The sequence below is a fragment of the Coregonus clupeaformis genome, chromosome 34 (assembly GCF_020615455.1).
Source record: "Coregonus clupeaformis isolate EN_2021a chromosome 34, ASM2061545v1, whole genome shotgun sequence".
In the NCBI taxonomy this organism is placed as follows: domain Eukaryota; kingdom Metazoa; phylum Chordata; class Actinopteri; order Salmoniformes; family Salmonidae; genus Coregonus; species Coregonus clupeaformis.
In genome coordinates this window covers 5,832,615-5,850,624 of record NC_059225.1, presented here as the reverse complement: position 1 = coordinate 5,850,624, position 18,010 = coordinate 5,832,615, and the positions used below count along the sequence as shown (strand labels likewise).

Sequence of the window (18,010 nt, the reverse complement as noted above, 5' to 3'; positions counted from 1 at the left end):
AATCACAATTCCCACATCTAAAACACCACTAGGAGTTTCAATCAACATGATGTTAGTTGAGCCAGGAGACTCTAGTACCCTTTATCAATGTACATGCAATGGCAATAAACAAAGATCTCTTGCTGAGCTGGGTCCAGATAATTGGGTGAATATAGACAGTGTTCCAACCCTGTACATTGATACTTTAGTCATTTAGCAGACGTTCTTATCCAGAGTGACTTACAGTTAGTTAGTGCATTCATCTTAAGATAGCTAGGTGAGACATCTAAGATATTGGTTCACACTCGCGGATAATGGGACACAGACCCGTTTCAGTGCTATAATGAAGGTTCAGTTAGTTGTGCAACAGTCATTTCCATGTCCAGTGGCCTCCTGTCTGTCTGGTCCTCAGGATGGGACAGGACAGATGTGGCTTGGTGGCTGGAGCGGACAGGAGGACAGAGGGTTGGAGATACTTCATTCGCCTCCATAAAGGTCTGTGTTCTCTCCATAGTCTCCTCTCATTGTCTATCGGAGACAAAATGGTGTCAGACAGAGTGCTCTGCTAGATGATGATGGTGGTCTAGATAGGGTCTTGATCCTCTCAGGCCTGGCACTGTGGTGTCAACCCAGAGTCCTGCTCTCCCCAGGGCTACTGTGCATCCTGCAAATGTCCATAAATCGCCGGCTGTGTCAAGGGGGTGACGTTTCAGCTGTCAGGGAGAATCACGGGATACCCTGCCAAGAAACCCAAAGCGCAGGGAGGGTCTAGCTTTCCTGGTGAAGGGGGACGGATACAGAGAGGAGTCGAGAGGGACTGCAGGAAGCGTAAATCCGCCCGGAATCTCAAGACCCAGAGAAGCAACAGGGGAGATCAAGTCAACAAATCTTCAGCGTGAACTCAACACTTAAAAACACCGAACACTGGAGACCAATCGAGCATGTGAATATGGAATATGCTGACATGACAAGGATGTGAGTTGACACAATTTTTTTTCGAATTATAGTGCCATGACACATTAGCACAAGAGTCCAGGTGCCATCAGAGGAAAATAATGTGAAAAGGTTACAAAGCTGTGTTTCTGAACTGATGACATTGTGACATTTTCGGTGGTTTTGCTCCTGTAGTTCAACCTCAATCGGTCAACTGACTATTTCTGGAGTAAAAATCCCATAACTGCCATGTAACTGAGCATGGTGTTGCATCACTGGACCTAACAGAGATAATGTAGTGAGTTCAGAGTTGACTGTTGGTCAGTCGCTCCGGGGTGAAGTTTCCTCTAGATACAGATCTAGGATCATCTACCCCTCCCCCAATCCTATCCTTAACCAATAGTGGGGGAAATGCAAAACTGACCCAAGATCAGTGTCTATGGGCAACGTCATCTTACTCCTGGTCTGTCAGTGTTTGGAGGTGTGATTTACTGGGCTTCAGGGCCCCTCTCTGACCTATGATAAACTTCAACCTACAGTAAATGCTCACCTCGCATGGCATTCAGAGACTCCATCTTCTTCAGAGGTTAATAATTGACCAGGTACATCGACAGGCCTCTTCCTCAACATGTCAGGAAAGCCCCCACTACATGCCCAGAGTACTGAGAGAGAATATCATATAACAGGAAAACATGACTGTTATTTAAGGGACACACTCACATTTTCACACATTCTACAATGTGATTTGAAACTTTCAACCGTCGGGGCATGCTTCCCTTTCACCAGGTCATGTTACTGGAATATTATAGTATATTTGTTGAGCTGTTAACAGTAACTGTCACGATCGTTACAGGAAGCGGACCAAGGCGCAGCGTGATAGGTGTACATCTTTTAATGAGTACTTTAACACCAACAACAAAACGATACGTGAAGTCTAAAGGTTCACCAACACAAACCTATACAGATCAAGATCCCACAATAAACTGTGCCAAACAGGCTGCCTAAGTATGGTTCCCAATCAGAGACAACGAGAATCAGCTGCCTCTGATTGGGAACCACCCTGGCCAACATAGATCCACACGATCTAGAACTTAAACCTAGAAAACTAAACATAGAAACTAACACCCTGGCTCAACATTAAAGAGTCCCCAGAGCCAGGGCGTAACAGTACCCCCCCCCCCCAAAGGCGCGGACCGCGACCGCGCCAACCAAACACCACAGGGGAGGGGCCGGGAGGCGGATCCGGGCGCGACCAAAGCTCTCTCTCTCGCCCTCGTGGTCTGGCCCTGCTGGCCGGAGCTGGACTGAACACAGGTGGAGCGGATTGCTCTGGCTCCGGCATGGAGCAGCTGACCGGTGCCGGACCAGGCACAGGTGGAACAGGCACGGACCGTGCCGGGCTGACGACGCGCACCACTGGCTTGGTGTGGGGAGCAGGAACGGGCCGGACCGGGCTGACGACGCGCACCACTGGCTTGGTGCGGGGAGCAGGAACAGGCCGAACCGGGCTGGCGACGCGCACCACTGGCTTGGTGCGGGGAGCAGGAACAGGCCGGACCGGGCTGGCGACGCGCACTACAGGCTTGGTGCGAGGGACAGGAACAGGCCGGACCGGGCTGGCGACGCGCACCACAGGCTTGGTGCGAGGGACAGGAACAGGCCGGACCGGGCTGGCGACGCGCACCACAGGCTTGGTGCGAGGGACAGGAACAGGCCGGACCGGGCTGGCGACGCGCACCACAGGCTTGGTGCGAGGGACAGGAACAGGCCGGACCGTACTGGGAACACACACCACTGGCCTTGTGCGGGGATCAGGAACGGGCCGGACCGGACTGGTAACACACCCCAGTACCTCTCGCCGTGCCTCTACACTCTCCTTCCCCCTCATGACCAATGGCCCCCGTAACCTGGTGGCCTCCTCTCCTAGTCCACAAACTTGCCCTGTAGCTGCCTCCAGCAGCCCCGTCGTCCATGCCGTGTGCCCCCCCCAAAAAAATTATTGGGGTTGCCTCTCGCCTGTCCGACGACGGCACGGTTGGCGCCGTACCTCCTCTCTCGCCAGGGCTTTAACTTTTGCCCATGGCCCTTTGCCAGCGAACATGTCCTCCCAAGACCACCATTCGCCCACCTGGGACATCGCCAACTTCTCCAGTTCCTTTCCCGGTGTCTGCTCCTGAACACACTGCTTGGTCCTTCTTTGGTGGGATCTTCTGTCACGATCGTCGTAAGAACCGGACCAAGGCACAGCGTGATAGGCGTACATCTTTTAATGAGTACTTTAACACCAACAACAAAACAACAAAACGATACGTGAAGTCTAACAGGTTCACCAACACAAACCTATACAGATCAAGATCCCACAAATAACTGTGCAAAACAGGCTGCCTAAGTATGGTTCCCAATCAGAGACAACGAGCAACAGCTGCCTCTGATCGGGAACCACCCTGACCAACATAGATCTAAACGATCTAGAATAAACACATAGAAACTACAACATAGAAACAAACACCCTGGCTCAACATAAAAGAGTCCCCAGAGCCAGGGCGTGACAGTAACCTCGTGCTGCTGTCCTCTTCCTCCTTATGCAACATGGTCAATAAGCCCAGTATTAGCCCCCTCGCCAAAAACATGGAGGAGATTGCCTTACAGGAGGATAAAAATACACATGACAATACCCAGAGCTGGGCCTGTTGGCACATTCCAGTTAATGTGGAAATGTAAGAGGAATCTGCCGAGAGGTCAACTATTGACTGAGGTGGGACGTTTCCACTCTGCATTGGTGCAATCCGCACTCTCTCTTTCTCCCTTTCTCTCTCTTTCTCTCTTTCTCTCTTTCTCTCTTTCTCTCTTTCTCTCTTTCTCTCTCTCTCTCTCTCTCTCTCTCTCTCTCTCTCTCTCTCTCTCTCTCTCTCTCTCTCTCTCTCTCTCTCTCTCTCTCTCTCTCTCTCTCTCTCTCTCTCTCTCTCTCTCTCTCTCTCTCTCTCTCTCTCTCTCTCTCTCTCTCTCTCTCTCTCTCGCTCTCTCTCTCTCTCTCTTTATGTCCATGCTGGTCAGGGCATTAATAAGATGTTTCCACATGATCTGTATGTTCTCTGAGTGTCAGTCAGTTGGTGAGAAGGAGAGATCTGGAGGGGTGCTGACACAGGGGTCATAAACAGTCCTGAAAATTAACATGAACTTTGGGAACTTCATCCCTCGCCGACCCCTGTCTCCCTGCTTGACTGGACCTCCTGCCTCAGACAGATTACACAATCATTGGGCTGTTTTAGAGGAAGCCAGAACTCAGCATGACTGACACACCGTATATTTCCCAGTAGTCTCACACCTGGGATTTGACTTAGCCAATGAGAGGTTAAGTAGCCTGGTCATGGACACGATGACAGTGCCTCACCTGGGGTCATGAACCTTTGACCTCCAGGTGATCAGCCCCAGTGGCTTGGTGACTAGGCTCGTTAATGTTTGGGAAAGAGGCCCCATTTCACAATGAGGATACAGTATGTAAACCAGGATGTGTGAGGTAGAAGTCAGATGTTACAATGTTTAACACACCATCTATTGACTGTTTATAGATTCCTAGTTTAATAATTCATATACATCGTCAACGGTATCACAAACCTGTCCCAAGAGGTATTGTCATTAAAATACGTTGTCCTCACATTGCCAGGGGAGACAGAAACCGGAGACACAGAAGGTCATGTTTTTAGAAGTCAGCTCTCTCCTCTTCAAAATGGCCTCAAGCCCTGGATGTATTTCACCCCAGATAAAAAAATAACCTGTCTGCACAGATTACCAGGCTTCAGTTGTGTGGGGACTCGTCTTAAAGCCTAGTGCTGGTTCCTTGTCTGAATGGAGGGGAATAGGAAGGATCAGGGTCTAACAGGTGCCCTGACCAGCTCATAGGAGAGAGTGGAGCCAGAGCTGGAGTACCGCCAGTCATCTCTGCTATCACACAGGGGCTAAAGCACTACACAAACAAGGGCTCTCCTCCCTGACCCAGCTAAGACGTAGCGTCACCCAGGGACTCTCAGGGCTACTGCCCCGTCTGTGGCTACTGATGATAGCATCTCTTCCCAACAACAATCCTAAGCCACAGTGCCTGGCTGCCTCAAACACAGACCCGTGTCAAGTGTACTAGAAAGCAACAACAGTGGCACAGCCAGCGACGCGGGGCCAGGGCGCACTGTTTCTTAATGCAAAGCAAACAGACGGTTCCTCTCACTGGCGGCCGTGGTAGCGCCGAGAGCTCTGGGTCATCATCGGGGGCTTGAGTTTCAAAGCAGAGGAGAAAATAATGATGCCATCTGCATTCTCCCGGGTGGACGAGGGGGATTCAGTTCAAAGAGCTCAGCGGCTGAAGTGCATCAATTAGCGAGGGAGAGAGGCTGGCGCAGGCTCCACACGCTGCTCGCTAACTCTCTATGACCTCACAGGCACAGCATTACGTTATGAGGCTGTATTATGAGAGTGTTGTACCCTGGCCACGGACTGGTCACAAATGGTGTGTTAATGACGGACTGGCTTATACAGTTGTTCCGTCAAGATGGAGGCTAACAATAACAATCAACAGAACAGAGCAGGCTACAATACGGAGGGCGAGAGGAGGACATGTATTACGTCTTTTTACAATCCACATCACAGGCTCATGTTATGTCTCCTTTGACATTGTGGACAGGACTCAACAGCTTGTCACTTGACAGACAATACTGATTTAGTCTGGACCAATCACATTCCTTGGTGATTGATTCTGTCGTCATTCAGCAGAGTGATTGGATCGTGGGTGTTAGCCAGTGGCTTGTGTGTATCCAGACACGGTCACTCATGGGGACTTAGAGGGGGGTCATTGGGTGCTGGCCTTGACCCCCAGACGAGACCCCTTATCTGGACAGAGAGGCAAGACGTTAACCCTCCTACCCCCATCCTGGCCTCTCGTACAGCTGAGACGATATGTTTAAAACACATAAAACTACTATATCACATGACCGTACTGAGAAAGTTTTATGAGAAACATTTTCTCTAAACGTGACTTTCATAACCATACGTGGCTGAGAGAATTGGTTTGTAATCAAATTAGGGGCATCAGCAGAGCACTTTAATGAGACTTGGGTGCTTTGTAGCAGTGTGCTTTGATGTAAACGGCTGTAAATTATCTGGTGAGACATTGCTATCATTAATATCACTCCGCCTGGGGGGAATTAGTGATATAGCCAGCGATAAGTCCGAAATAAATCCAATCACCAGAGAACGTGTGACGGTTGCCATAGCAAGAGACAATGGCCCCCGATATTAGTTTTTCTAGAAGTCAGTAACCCAGTATACCGTTTTGGTTACAATGAAAATCAGCCCTAATGTAGGCATGGGATAAAAAGCAACAACAGGCTTTGTAGAATAAACTCACAGGCTCCAAGAGAAACTAATAGGATATTGACAAATGTCAGTGTTGAAGACTGAGGAGAGGGCTACCGCTGTCTTGTGTAATTGGTTATATCGGGTCCATGTCATTAAAACAACAGCTTCTAGGGGCAATGAGGCTTTAGTTGCTAGAATATGATAGCCATAAAGCCACTGTTGGTAAAGAACAAAGTAATGTCTTTGAAACAGAAAACCCTCTTTGTATATTTTCACTCAGGGCACTCCATTCATTTTGGGTCGACTAAAGGCAAACTAAGCATTTTGGCTTTGAAGATTACATCTTTTAGTTTGACCAAATTCTCTGAAAAAATAAAAAATAAAATCTGATTTTGAGCCTCCATTACCAAAATATAAAAATTGTGTAAAGCATGACATGAAGATCAAACGAGGGAGATAATTATGCACTTTTACCATGATTTATTGATTTATTTGTCTCTCTATGACATGTGACCAGTTCCCAATAGCCTTGGTTTCTCAAATGACTGCCTCGCCTGGTTCACCAACTACTTCTCAGATAGAGTTCAATGTGTGAAATCGGAGGGCCTGTTGTCTGGACCTATGGCAGTCTCTATGGGGGTGCCACAGGGTTCAATTCTTGGGCCGACTCTTTTCTCCGTGTATATCAATGATGTCGCTCTTGCTGCTGGTGACTCTCAGATCCACCTCTACGCAGACAACACCATTTTGTATACATCTGGCCCTTCATTGGACACTGTGTTAACAAACCTCCAAACGAGCTTCAATGCCATACAACACTCCTTCAGTAGCCTCCAACTGCTCTTAAACACTAGTAAAACTAAATGCATGCTCTTCAATCGAACGCTGCTGGCACCCGCCCACCCGACTAGAATCACCACTCTCGACGGGTCTGACCTAGAGTATGTGGACAACTACAAATACCTAGGTGTCTGGTTAGACTGTAAACTCTCCTTCCAGACTCACATTAAGAATCTCCAATCCAAAGTTAAATCTAGAATCGGCTTCCTATTTCGCAACAAAGCCTCCTTCACTCATGCTGCCAAACATGCCCTCGTAAAACTGACTATCCTACCGATCCTTGACTTCGGCGATGTCATTTACAAAATAGCCTCCAACACTCTACTCAGCAAATTGGATGTAGTCTATCACAGTGCCATCCGTTTTGTCTCCAAAGCCCCATACACTACCCACCACTGTGACCTGTACGCTCTTGTTGGCTGGTCCTCACTACATGTTCGTCGTCAAACCCACTGGCTCCAGGCCATCTATAAATCACTGCTAGGCAAATCCCCGCCTTATCTTAGCTCATTGGTCACCATAGCAGCACCCACCCGTAGTCTGCGCTCCAGCAGGTATATCTCACTGGTCATTCCCAAAGCCAACACCTCCTTTGGCCGCCATTCCTTCCAGTTCTCTGCTGCCAATGACTGGAACGAATTGCAAAAATCTCTGAAGCTGGAGACTCTTATCTCCCTCACTAACTTTAAGCATCAGTTGTCAGAGCACCTTACCGATCACTGCACATGTACACAGCCCATCTGAAATTAGCCCACCCAACTACTTCATCCCTATATTGTTATTTATTTTGCTCTTTTGCACCCCAGTATCTCTATTTGCACATAATCTCTTGCACATCTATCATTCCAGTGTTAATACTAATTGTAATTATTTTGCACTATAGCCTATTTATTGCCTTACCTCCATAATTTGCTACATTTGCACACACTGTATATATATTTTCTGTTGTATTTTATGACCTTATGTTTTTTTTACCCCATATGTAACTCTGTGTTGTTGTTTTTATCGCACTGCTTTGCTGTATCTTGGCCAGGTCGCAGTTGTAAATGAGAACTTGTTCTCAACTGGCTTACCTGGTTAAATAAAGGTGAAATAAAAAAATAAAAAATAAAAAATAGGTGGGTTAGCTGACAACATCACCAAAACAATGCGCATACCTTATTGGGGCAGAAGTCTATGAGTTGTTGTGATTCTAGATGGCCAGATTGCTAGCAACAATGACAAACAACTGCCATGTGGGGAATTGTAAGTGGCTCGTTTCAGCTAGTTTCATCTTGTTCTTGATACCGTGTCTTGTTTTGAGGTGTTTGACTGATTTCATGTCAATGCTAATATGGCAAAAATTCGTTAGCTAGCTAACCAACAACTGTAACGATGTATTTGAGAGACAACAAGTGCTCATTGTGCAAATGTATTTATGTTTTCAATAAACATTGGAGATGAAATATCGTTTACATGTTGTCAACATTCTAAGCCAAGGCCGTCTGTTTTGCCCTATAGCTGTGCACACGTCGGATTTGTTGCTAAACAACCAACCCATCTACAACTATAAATGACCATGCACTAAGACGTTCATCCCTCTAAATCCCTGTCTAAAATGTCTGGTATGTGGGTATGCTCTGCCTTGTGATGGCTATAAATGTAATCTGAGTTACAATTGATCGATATAATGGTGATAAATGGCTAAGTGCTAAAGCCCAGCCCATCCAAATGTGTGGTCCACCAATTGTAAGAGTATCCCTGGATTCCCACTTTTGACACTCACATGAATTACACTCAACAGGTTGCTCTGGAGGGGCCTAGGGAGCCAACCTGCATGGTCTAACTTTACTGTCCAAACACAGGACGTGGTAATTGGGTATTGATGATGGTGTGGCGAGTGAGTGAGGGGAATGTGTGTATGTATGTGTGTGTGTGTGCTTGCCTGTGCTGGCGGTGTGTCCGTCTGTCCGTCTGGCCGTCCGTCCATCTGTCTGACCGCGTGTGTGTCTGTGGGAGGTATGCTGTGCAGTAGCCAGGGCCAACTGCAGCAGGCATGGTAGGCATTCCTCCTGGATGGTGGGTGCTGTTGTTGGCAGACAGGTTCTCCACAGGTTCTCCACGTGCTGCAGGAAGGACCTCTTGTAAACAAGTCTGAAAACAAACGAGAGGAGGATAGGATGGATCAGCTGTCCCATCTCTTAGGTGTCCTAGAGACAGACACACACACACACACACACACAGTCCACATGCACACACACACACACAAACACACTGCACCATCACACCCGCATTCCACTCATCCTGGATGTCACCCCCACCTGTTTTAATACTGTAAAAGTTCTGGTGTTACTGTGGCGGATGTTATTAGTTATAGTGTTACATACGTGTGGAGAATGTAAGTGCAGGAGGGTGTGTAGGAAAATGGTCTATAAGGAATTATATGGACAGGTGATAATAGGACTGCCATGATAGTTAATACTGGGACTGGGTCAAGTACAGGGTGCAAAGGAGAGACAATGGAAAAGCATCATTCTCAGCACGTTCACAACTCTTTTATTATTTTGTTCTACCACCGAAGCAGTCATCTTTCAAACTGAAATTCACACATGAAGATACGTAGGTGTGTTTTAATGTTGTTTAGCAATTTAGCAGAAATTTATTTTCTTCAAAATATCTGATTCAAACCCCAGCACTCCTCCAAAAATATTCCTTGCCTCTGAGCTAACAGAAGAAAGTCACCACCAGTTCTCTGCAGAGATAAAATCAATACATGAGAACAGAGAGTATCTTTTTACTGCAGCTTCACAGAGGATCCCCAGCGGTGGCTTAAGGTGATGGCTGTCCTTAATGACTTAATCCCAGGTTCAGTCTCTCTGGCCGTGGCCCTGGTGGCCCTGGATCTCTGTGTTTTCTCTCTCTCTGTGTTCTCTCTCTCTGAGCCCAGCACTGACCTCACTGTTTGGTTTCCAGGAGTCTCTAGGGGTCCATGGGGCTTCGGTGGGGCCTTACTGCAGGGCGTGCTGAGATGCTGACTTGCAGGCACTGGGTCCACAGGGGAGCGCCGGCCCGGCTCCTGTTACCGGTGGGTTTAGTCACGCTCCCCTGATTTATGTGTGGAACGGTAGCGAGGGGAGAGCGAGGGCCCCGGAATCAGAACATTTTCTACTAAACCCTCTTCTCCGCTCCCCTGCCAACGGATTTCACAATCTTCACAGAGCACACTGACAGACACACATTCATACACATACTCTCTCTCGCGCTCACACACACGCAAGCAAAACACGCACGCACGCCTGCACTTTCAATAACTTCTCAGGGAGGTGACCGTGTCACTTTAACACCCTGGCTGTCACGCCCTGACCTTTAATGCCTGTTGTTTCTTGTTGGTTTGGTCAGGGTGTACATTCTATGTTGTGTAGATCTATGTTGGCCGGGTGTGGTTCCCAATCAGAAGCAGCTGTCGATCGTTGTCTCTGATTGGGGATCATACTTAGGCAGCCATGTTGCCTACCTATGTTGTGGGATCTTGTTTCTGTGTGTTTGGCTTGTTTGATGTTTAGCCTTTAGAACGTCACGTTACGTTGCTTTTGTTGTTTTGTCGGTGTTTAATTAATAAACAAACATGTACGCATACCACGCTGCACCTTGGTCCAATCCTGTACTCAACGAACGTGACACTGGCATTACATGTTGGACCCCCAGTAAGATGCTTATCTGACATCATATCATTTCAAAATACAACAACACACGTTGCCAAAACATGAGCCCACATGCCTATGAAAATACTATCATGGGCATGGGATGCTTGGTTGCACCACTGGTCTGATACCTCCTGTCAGTATGTGGCAACCAATGGCTGTGTTTCTAAGCATCAGCAACAGCATTGGCAGGAATGTGACACCTAGTCACAGGACCCATGCAAACTTCAGATGTGATCTTTATTTAAAGTATGATGAATATCACAAATGTTACTCTGCTTTGCTGGGGTGTGTTCATCTAAGTTCACAGTTATTATAATAGACTGCAGCATAGATGCACAGAGGCTTTATTGAGGCAAGTATCTGAATGATAATGATAATATCCCCTGACAAAGGGGATATACACTGAGTATACAAAACATTAAGAACACCTGCTCTTTCCATGACATAGACTGACCAGTGAATCCAGGTGAAAGCTATGATCCCTTATTGATGTCAATTGTTAAATCCACTTCTATCAGTGTAGATGAAGGGGAGGAGACAGGTTAAATAAATATTTTTAAGCCTTGAGACAATTGAGACATACAGTGCATTCGGAAAGTATTCAGACCCCTTGACTTTTTCCACATTTTGTTACGTTACAGCCTTATTCTAAAATTGATTGAATTCATTTTTTTCCTCATCAATCTACACACAATAACCCATAATGACAAAGCAAAAACAGGTTTTTAGACATTTTTGCAAAAAAACAGAAATACCTTATTTTCTTAAGTATTCAGACCCTTTGCTATGAGACTCGAAATTGAGTTCAGGTGCATCCTGTTTCCATTGATCATCCTTGAGATGGTTCTACAACTTGATTGGAGTCCACCTGTGGTAAATTCAATTGATTGGACATGATTTGGAAAAGCACACACCTGTCTATATAAGGTCCCACAGTTGACAGTGCATGTCAGAGCAGAAACCAAGCCATGAGGTCGAAGGAATTGTCTGTAAAGCTCAGAGACAGGATTGTGTTGAGGCACAGATCTGGGGAAGGGTACCAAAAAAATTCTGTAGCATTGAAGGTCCCCAAGAACAAAGTGGCCTCCATCATTCTTAAATGGAAGAAGTTTGGAAACACCAAGACTCTTCCTAGAGCTGGCCGCTCGGCCAAACTGAGCAATCGGGGGAGAAGGGCCTTGGTCAGGGAGGTGACCAAGAACCCGATGGTCACTCTAAGAGAGCTCCAGAGTTCCTCTGTGGAGATGGGAGAACCTTTTAGAAGGGAAACCATCTCTGCAGCACTCCACCAATCAGGCCTTTATGGTAGAGTAGCCAGACGGAAGCCACTCCTCAGTAAAAGGCACGACAGCCCACTTGGCATTTGCCAAAAGGCACCTAAAGGACTCTCAGACCATGAGAAACAAGATTCTCTGGTCTGATGAAACCAAGATTGAACTCTTTGGCCTGAATGCCAAGCGTCACTTCTGGAGGAAACCTGGCACCATCCCTACGGTGAAGCATAGTGGTGACAGCATCATGCTGTGGGGATGTTTTTCAGCGGCAGGGACTAGGAGACTAGTCAGGATCGAGGGAAAGATGAACGGAGCAAAGCACAGAGAAATCCTTGATGAAAACCTGCTCCAGAGCGCTCAGGACCTCAGACTGGGCGAAGGTTCACCTTCCAACAGGAAAACGACTCTAAGCACACAGCCAAGACAACGCAGGAGTGGCTTCGGGACAAGTCTCTGAATGTCCTTGAGTGGTTCAGCCAGAGCCTGGACTTGAACCCGATCGAACATCTCTGGAGAGACCTGAAAATAGCTGTGCAGCGACGCTCCCATTCGAACCTGACAGAGCTTGAGAGGATCTGTAGAGAAGAATGGGAGAAACTCCCCAAATACAGGTGTGCCAAGCTTGTAGCGTCATACCCAAGAAGACTCGAGGCTGTAATCTCTGTCAAACGTGCTTCAACAAAGTACTGAGTAAAGGGTCTGAATACTTATGTAAATGTGATATTTGATTTTGTATACATTTGCAAACATTTCTAAAAATCTGTTTTCGCTTTGTCATTATTGGGTATCGTGTGTAGCTTGATGAGGGAAAAACTTAACAAAATGTGGAAAATTCAAGGGTTCTGAATACTTTCTGAATGCACTGTAGATTGTGTATGTGTGCCATTCAGAGGGTGAATGGGCAAGACAAAACATTTGAACGGGGTATGGTAGTAGGTGCCAGCTCAACAGTTTAACGTATGTTTCAAGAATGGTCCACCACTCAAAGGACATCCAGCCAACTTGACACAACTGTGGGAAGCATTGTAGTCAACATGGGCCAGCATCCCTGTGGAATGCTTTCGACACCTTGTAGAGTCCATGCCCCGACAAATTGAGGCTGTTCTGAGGGCAAAAGGGAAGGTGTTCCTAATGCTTGGTACACTCAGTGTATTTTCATATGAGACCACACAACAGGATCCTGGGTGTGTGGCAGGTCATTTGTAAAGCCAGCGCTTGTTGTAGCTGACATTTGCATGGGTGGTGCTGCAGTTAATTTGTTGTTTCACACTGTTTAGTATTGATGGGGTGGAGGACCACCACTCAGGCTCTATGCTGACCCTCAGTGCTCAGGGCAAGGGGACAGGTGGAGCGTCCCCCACACACCACACTAGCAGCCTGGGAGGCCATTCAGAGACCTCCAGCAGACTACCCTGTCGAGGTGGATTAGGCAAAGATCGCAACAACTCAGAGTTATGAGGGGCAACAGGATGCAAAAAGCCTGTGCCATCATAACTGACTTGTTTTGTGTTAAGTTTTATATATAAATATTTACTTTATTCTAAGAGGGGTGAAATCTGAATGAGCAAAAGTTTTGATGGTAACTTTGACATTAGCTTCAATGTAGGTCGTTTTAGCATCTTACTGCTAACAGAGACATAAGGGCGTTGCACACCCCTGTGGTGAATGTTGGACCACAAACACCTAGCATAAACAATGACTAGCCTGGGCTGTGTTTTATCCCCATGCCCACCCACAGTTTATAACATCGGAGCGCTGAAACCGTAACGCGGGCTAGGGTCCATCTGTAGCCACCCTCGCTAACTCGCTAATCAGCGTGCCCACCCATCACAGGCCCTGGCTCCAACACACTGGGATAAACCTCCTCTGAGCCCCTCTCCCTGGCTCCAACCACATTATCAAAACACAAACCCGGTAACGTTAAGCTACGAATATAATTGACATAGTTTTAATGTGCATCAACACACTGCCTGTGCCAGCGATGAAAGACAACACTCCTCTGTCTGTGCAAGTTCATTTTCTGGGTTCAGACATTGTTTTTATGAGACAGAGCTAAAGACATTTGTAGCACCGTGGTCAGTTGACATTCTTAGTGAGTGAGGAGTTCATTTGGGTGGAATGCTTGTGTTTTAGTCATCTCTTCACGGTTCTCACATGAAGAAGTAATGAGGGTCAGGGAGAGGATGAGACAGGAGGGATTGCAGTGGTCTGGAGTGGCCCCTGTTGTGCTCTCAGTTTGGGCCCACGTGTTTCACAACACCACAGAGGAATGTGCATGACCACACTGGAAATATGTAGTCTGTGTAGTGATGGAGAATGGGCAATTTAAAGATGTTTTATTGTCACATACACCGGATAGATGCAATTGCATCTTTGCCAATTCTAACTCCAGGTCTTGAGTTACGTTTTCTAAAAAGAGGGGGTTAAGGTTTAAGATCACAAGGTTCCTGTAGAGTGAATTCTCAGTTCTTCAAAAATTCATCAAATTATCATATTACCTAATTTCATGGCTAGTCAATCATTGTACTTTTATTCCCATCGCTTATACATGAGTCACAACAAACAGATTCAAAGAGTGTTGTGTAGATGTTGTTGTTGTTGAACGGAGACCCCATGATGTCATCTCACAGTGTGGTCCCCAGGGGACCTGCATTCAACAACAACCTCCTGAAGAGAGGCTTCTGACTGCCACACAGCTAGCCTCTTCTCACATACTACCCACTGGGTAAAAATGGGTTGAATCAACGTTGCTTCCACGTCATTTCAACGAAAATGTGATGAAGATGTGATGAAAACTGATAGAATTTTGAAAAAAGTCATGGGAATTTGACCTTTTTATCACCCAACCTTTAACCTAAATGACATCGTGACATTTTCTGTTGATTTCAAGATGAATTCACATTAGTTGACAACTCAACCAAATGTAATCAAAACTAGACGTTGAACTGACGTCTGTGCCCAGTGGGTAACTACATTCATGATCCCAGACCAGATGGTAGAAGAGGAATACGATCTGAGTCAACCTATATCAAACACTCAACCATCTTCTATGTCTACCTTCAGTCTCTTTGTAATATTACCCCATTGGTTTGACAAAACAAAGCAAACATAATGAATGAAAATGAAACATATTTTATTTGATAATCTAATTAGGACACAACTGGATTGAATGATAACTGTCTCCTTATGCTGCAATTGACACTGGGTAACAATTTGGCTCAATCAATAAGGGACCCTATTCAATAATTCCCTAAGATTTGTATGGGAGGGGGAGTGGGGGGGTTAACGGGGGAGGAGGGCAGCCTGTGTCAACACACTGGGGTCGCACTGGGTTCAAGCCCCGAGAACCTGTGGGTATGTCCTCTCCTACCTCCTCTTTCTCTCTCTCTCTTTTCCTCTCTGTCTCTCACTCTCTCTCCTGCTCCTCATCAGATTTCAGCTAGACCAGCCTATACATACACCCCACTGGGCCACAGTCCCTCCCTCTGCCCCTGACCTACAGTATACAGAGGAGTGATTGACGCACACAAGGTCAAATCAGCACCTTTGAGCTTTCTCTACAGTGCGAAGACACTCTTTGAACATGTTGCAATAGAGAAGAGACATCTGAAGGAGTCCATTTTGAACTCAGACTGGTCTTACCTCATCCCCAGTGACAGCTTATGTGACATTTTGCCAATGTACGGAAGGTGAAATCTTTCAGCATGAAACACGGAGTGCAGAATGCATGGAATTCCAAGGCCTTACACTGCATGACACACATACGATCATGGAAATGATTTGCACACATCTCCCGCTCTATATCACCTCGAAATGTCCTCTTTCACTGTGGCTGTGGAGCTAGGGTTACATGTCAAATGACATAGCATTCAGATCAGCTTACCATATGGAGACATAGACCATCTGCATGATTGTGACAGTGCTAGAGGAAGAATGGTTTTATGTCGGAGTCGAAACGACCTCCTGAAAGAAAAGATGCATACCTGGAATATTGGGTCCAGCACTATACCATACCCCTTTAAAATATGGGTCCTCTGTTTCCCATATCATTGCTCAGGAACACTGGGGCTGCTATCTGAATGTCACTTCTCTGTTGATTCTTCATTGAGGGCTTGATTCATGGTCAGGAACCAAGAGACAAAGTGGCCTTTCAGACAGGCCAGCACACAGTCTTCTCAGCAGATTAACTCCTATTGATTTATCGAGGTTTACCTCAGTTAAGAAAACAGCTGGCACACGGACAAATACCAGAGTTTGACAAGGCATAAATCCAACAGAAGAAACCCGGCTCATTTGATTAAAATGATGCCTATTGCTGTAAAGGAGCAGATAGTTATAGAATTACCCCGCGTGTGATAAGACCAGTGAGAAATACAGCAACATCACACAGCAACGTTACATAATTCACCAATTCTCTATAGAATTGTTTAATGAGAGAGAAAAACTCACTTGTTAAAACAAAACACAGTTCAATTATTCAGTCTTACAACACATGCGTCAGACTACTCTCTCTCTCTTTCTCTTTCTCTGTCTCTCTCTCTCACACTCCTCAGTCACTGCCTCTCTCCCCTTGTCCAAAAAACAAAAAATGCAAAAAAACAAAAGTGTTGCCAAACAAAAACATTCTAATAGCTCCCATAATGTCAGCCCCGTGTTCAGGCAAGAAGCTTGGGGCTCTGGCACAGACGCGTCCCCAGTGAGTCTCGATTGTGGGCTTAGGCAGCATCATCATCCCCTCCCTGGTGCCTCCTGGCTGGATGTATACATAGTTCTGACTGTAGTGGGTCACACAGTAGTTTCCCCTGTGGATGTAGGTTGTATTAGACCCAGCTGTGGCCGTGTTAGGTGAGCCGGTGGGCCTTGTGTGTAATGATGTTACATGGCTGCTATCTGACAGATGTTTCCTCTCTCCTCCTCTCGCTCTTTCTTTCTCTCTCTCTCTCTTTCTTTCCCTCTCTCTTTCTTTTCCTCATACTGATGCGCTGACTAGGTCTCCCTCTCCTCCCCTGACGATCCTTCCACACCTTGCTCCTCGGTGAGACCGGAACCTTCCGCTGCGGCTCGCGGGGTGGGCTCCACTTGACTCATGTGGTGTTATAAGAGGGGTCGTGACCCGGTCGTATGACTGCTTCCTGTTGCTGTTGAAGAGGTCTTCCGAGGCCTGGGGTGATCACAGGAGATACTACATCCGGTGGTTGAGGGCCTGTCACAGTAAAAGACATACATCAGTTGAACAGTAGCTGTTCTGGGATGAAGGGAGAGAAGGAAACAGAGAAAGTGGTGTTATTTATTGCTATGAGGGCCAGAGGGAGATGGTGAAAGAGATTAGTTCACTTCATATAGACAAGAATGAATAAAACATTTTTAAACACTTTCGTGAACTAACACTCACACTTGACTCCCCCCCTTACTAGCTCTGACTTTGCTAATAGCTACTTTATTGAGGAAAATTTACTTACTATTACTGTGATATGTCCCACCTATCTATCTTAAGATGAATACACTAACTGTAAGTCGCTCTGGATAACAGCGTCTGCTAAATGACTAACATGTAAATATAAATGTAATAAGATGGAAAAAAGAACTGGTGGTCATTTGGGGGTTCTGGATGAATGCCAGGAGGACTCTGATGCTTTTAAAGTTCTGATTAAGCTGTTCTCACAGACTGTTACATGGAGAACTAGTTCCATGATCATAGTTCATATGGGGTAGCCCGTCTATCAGTCTGGACTTCATCTCATCATCTTGCAGGTCTCCATGAGCTGGCTCCATACATGTTTCTGTGAACTAATACACACAGTCACTGTTCTATTACCAGTGGCAGTTAGGGATAGGTGATATCTGACACACAAACATATACTATCTTGAAGTTTGAACAGGTCAAATAAAACCTACCCCATTATGGTCTCCCCATCAAACGACGGAGGCTGCCGTCTGGCAAAAGCACCTCCAGTC

The 18,010-nt window shown here is 46.4% G+C and overlaps 1 long non-coding RNA gene across 1 annotated transcript; it reads left to right on the top strand.

The window, feature by feature from the left end:
* The first annotated feature begins 710 nt into the window (after positions 1-710).
* LOC121579057 lies at positions 711-17,811 on the top strand. Its single transcript, XR_006002860.2, has 3 exons — positions 711-954; positions 10,051-10,162; positions 17,046-17,811. It is a non-coding gene; the product is annotated as an uncharacterized LOC121579057 (long non-coding RNA).
* The last annotated feature ends 199 nt before the right edge of the window (positions 17,812-18,010 follow it).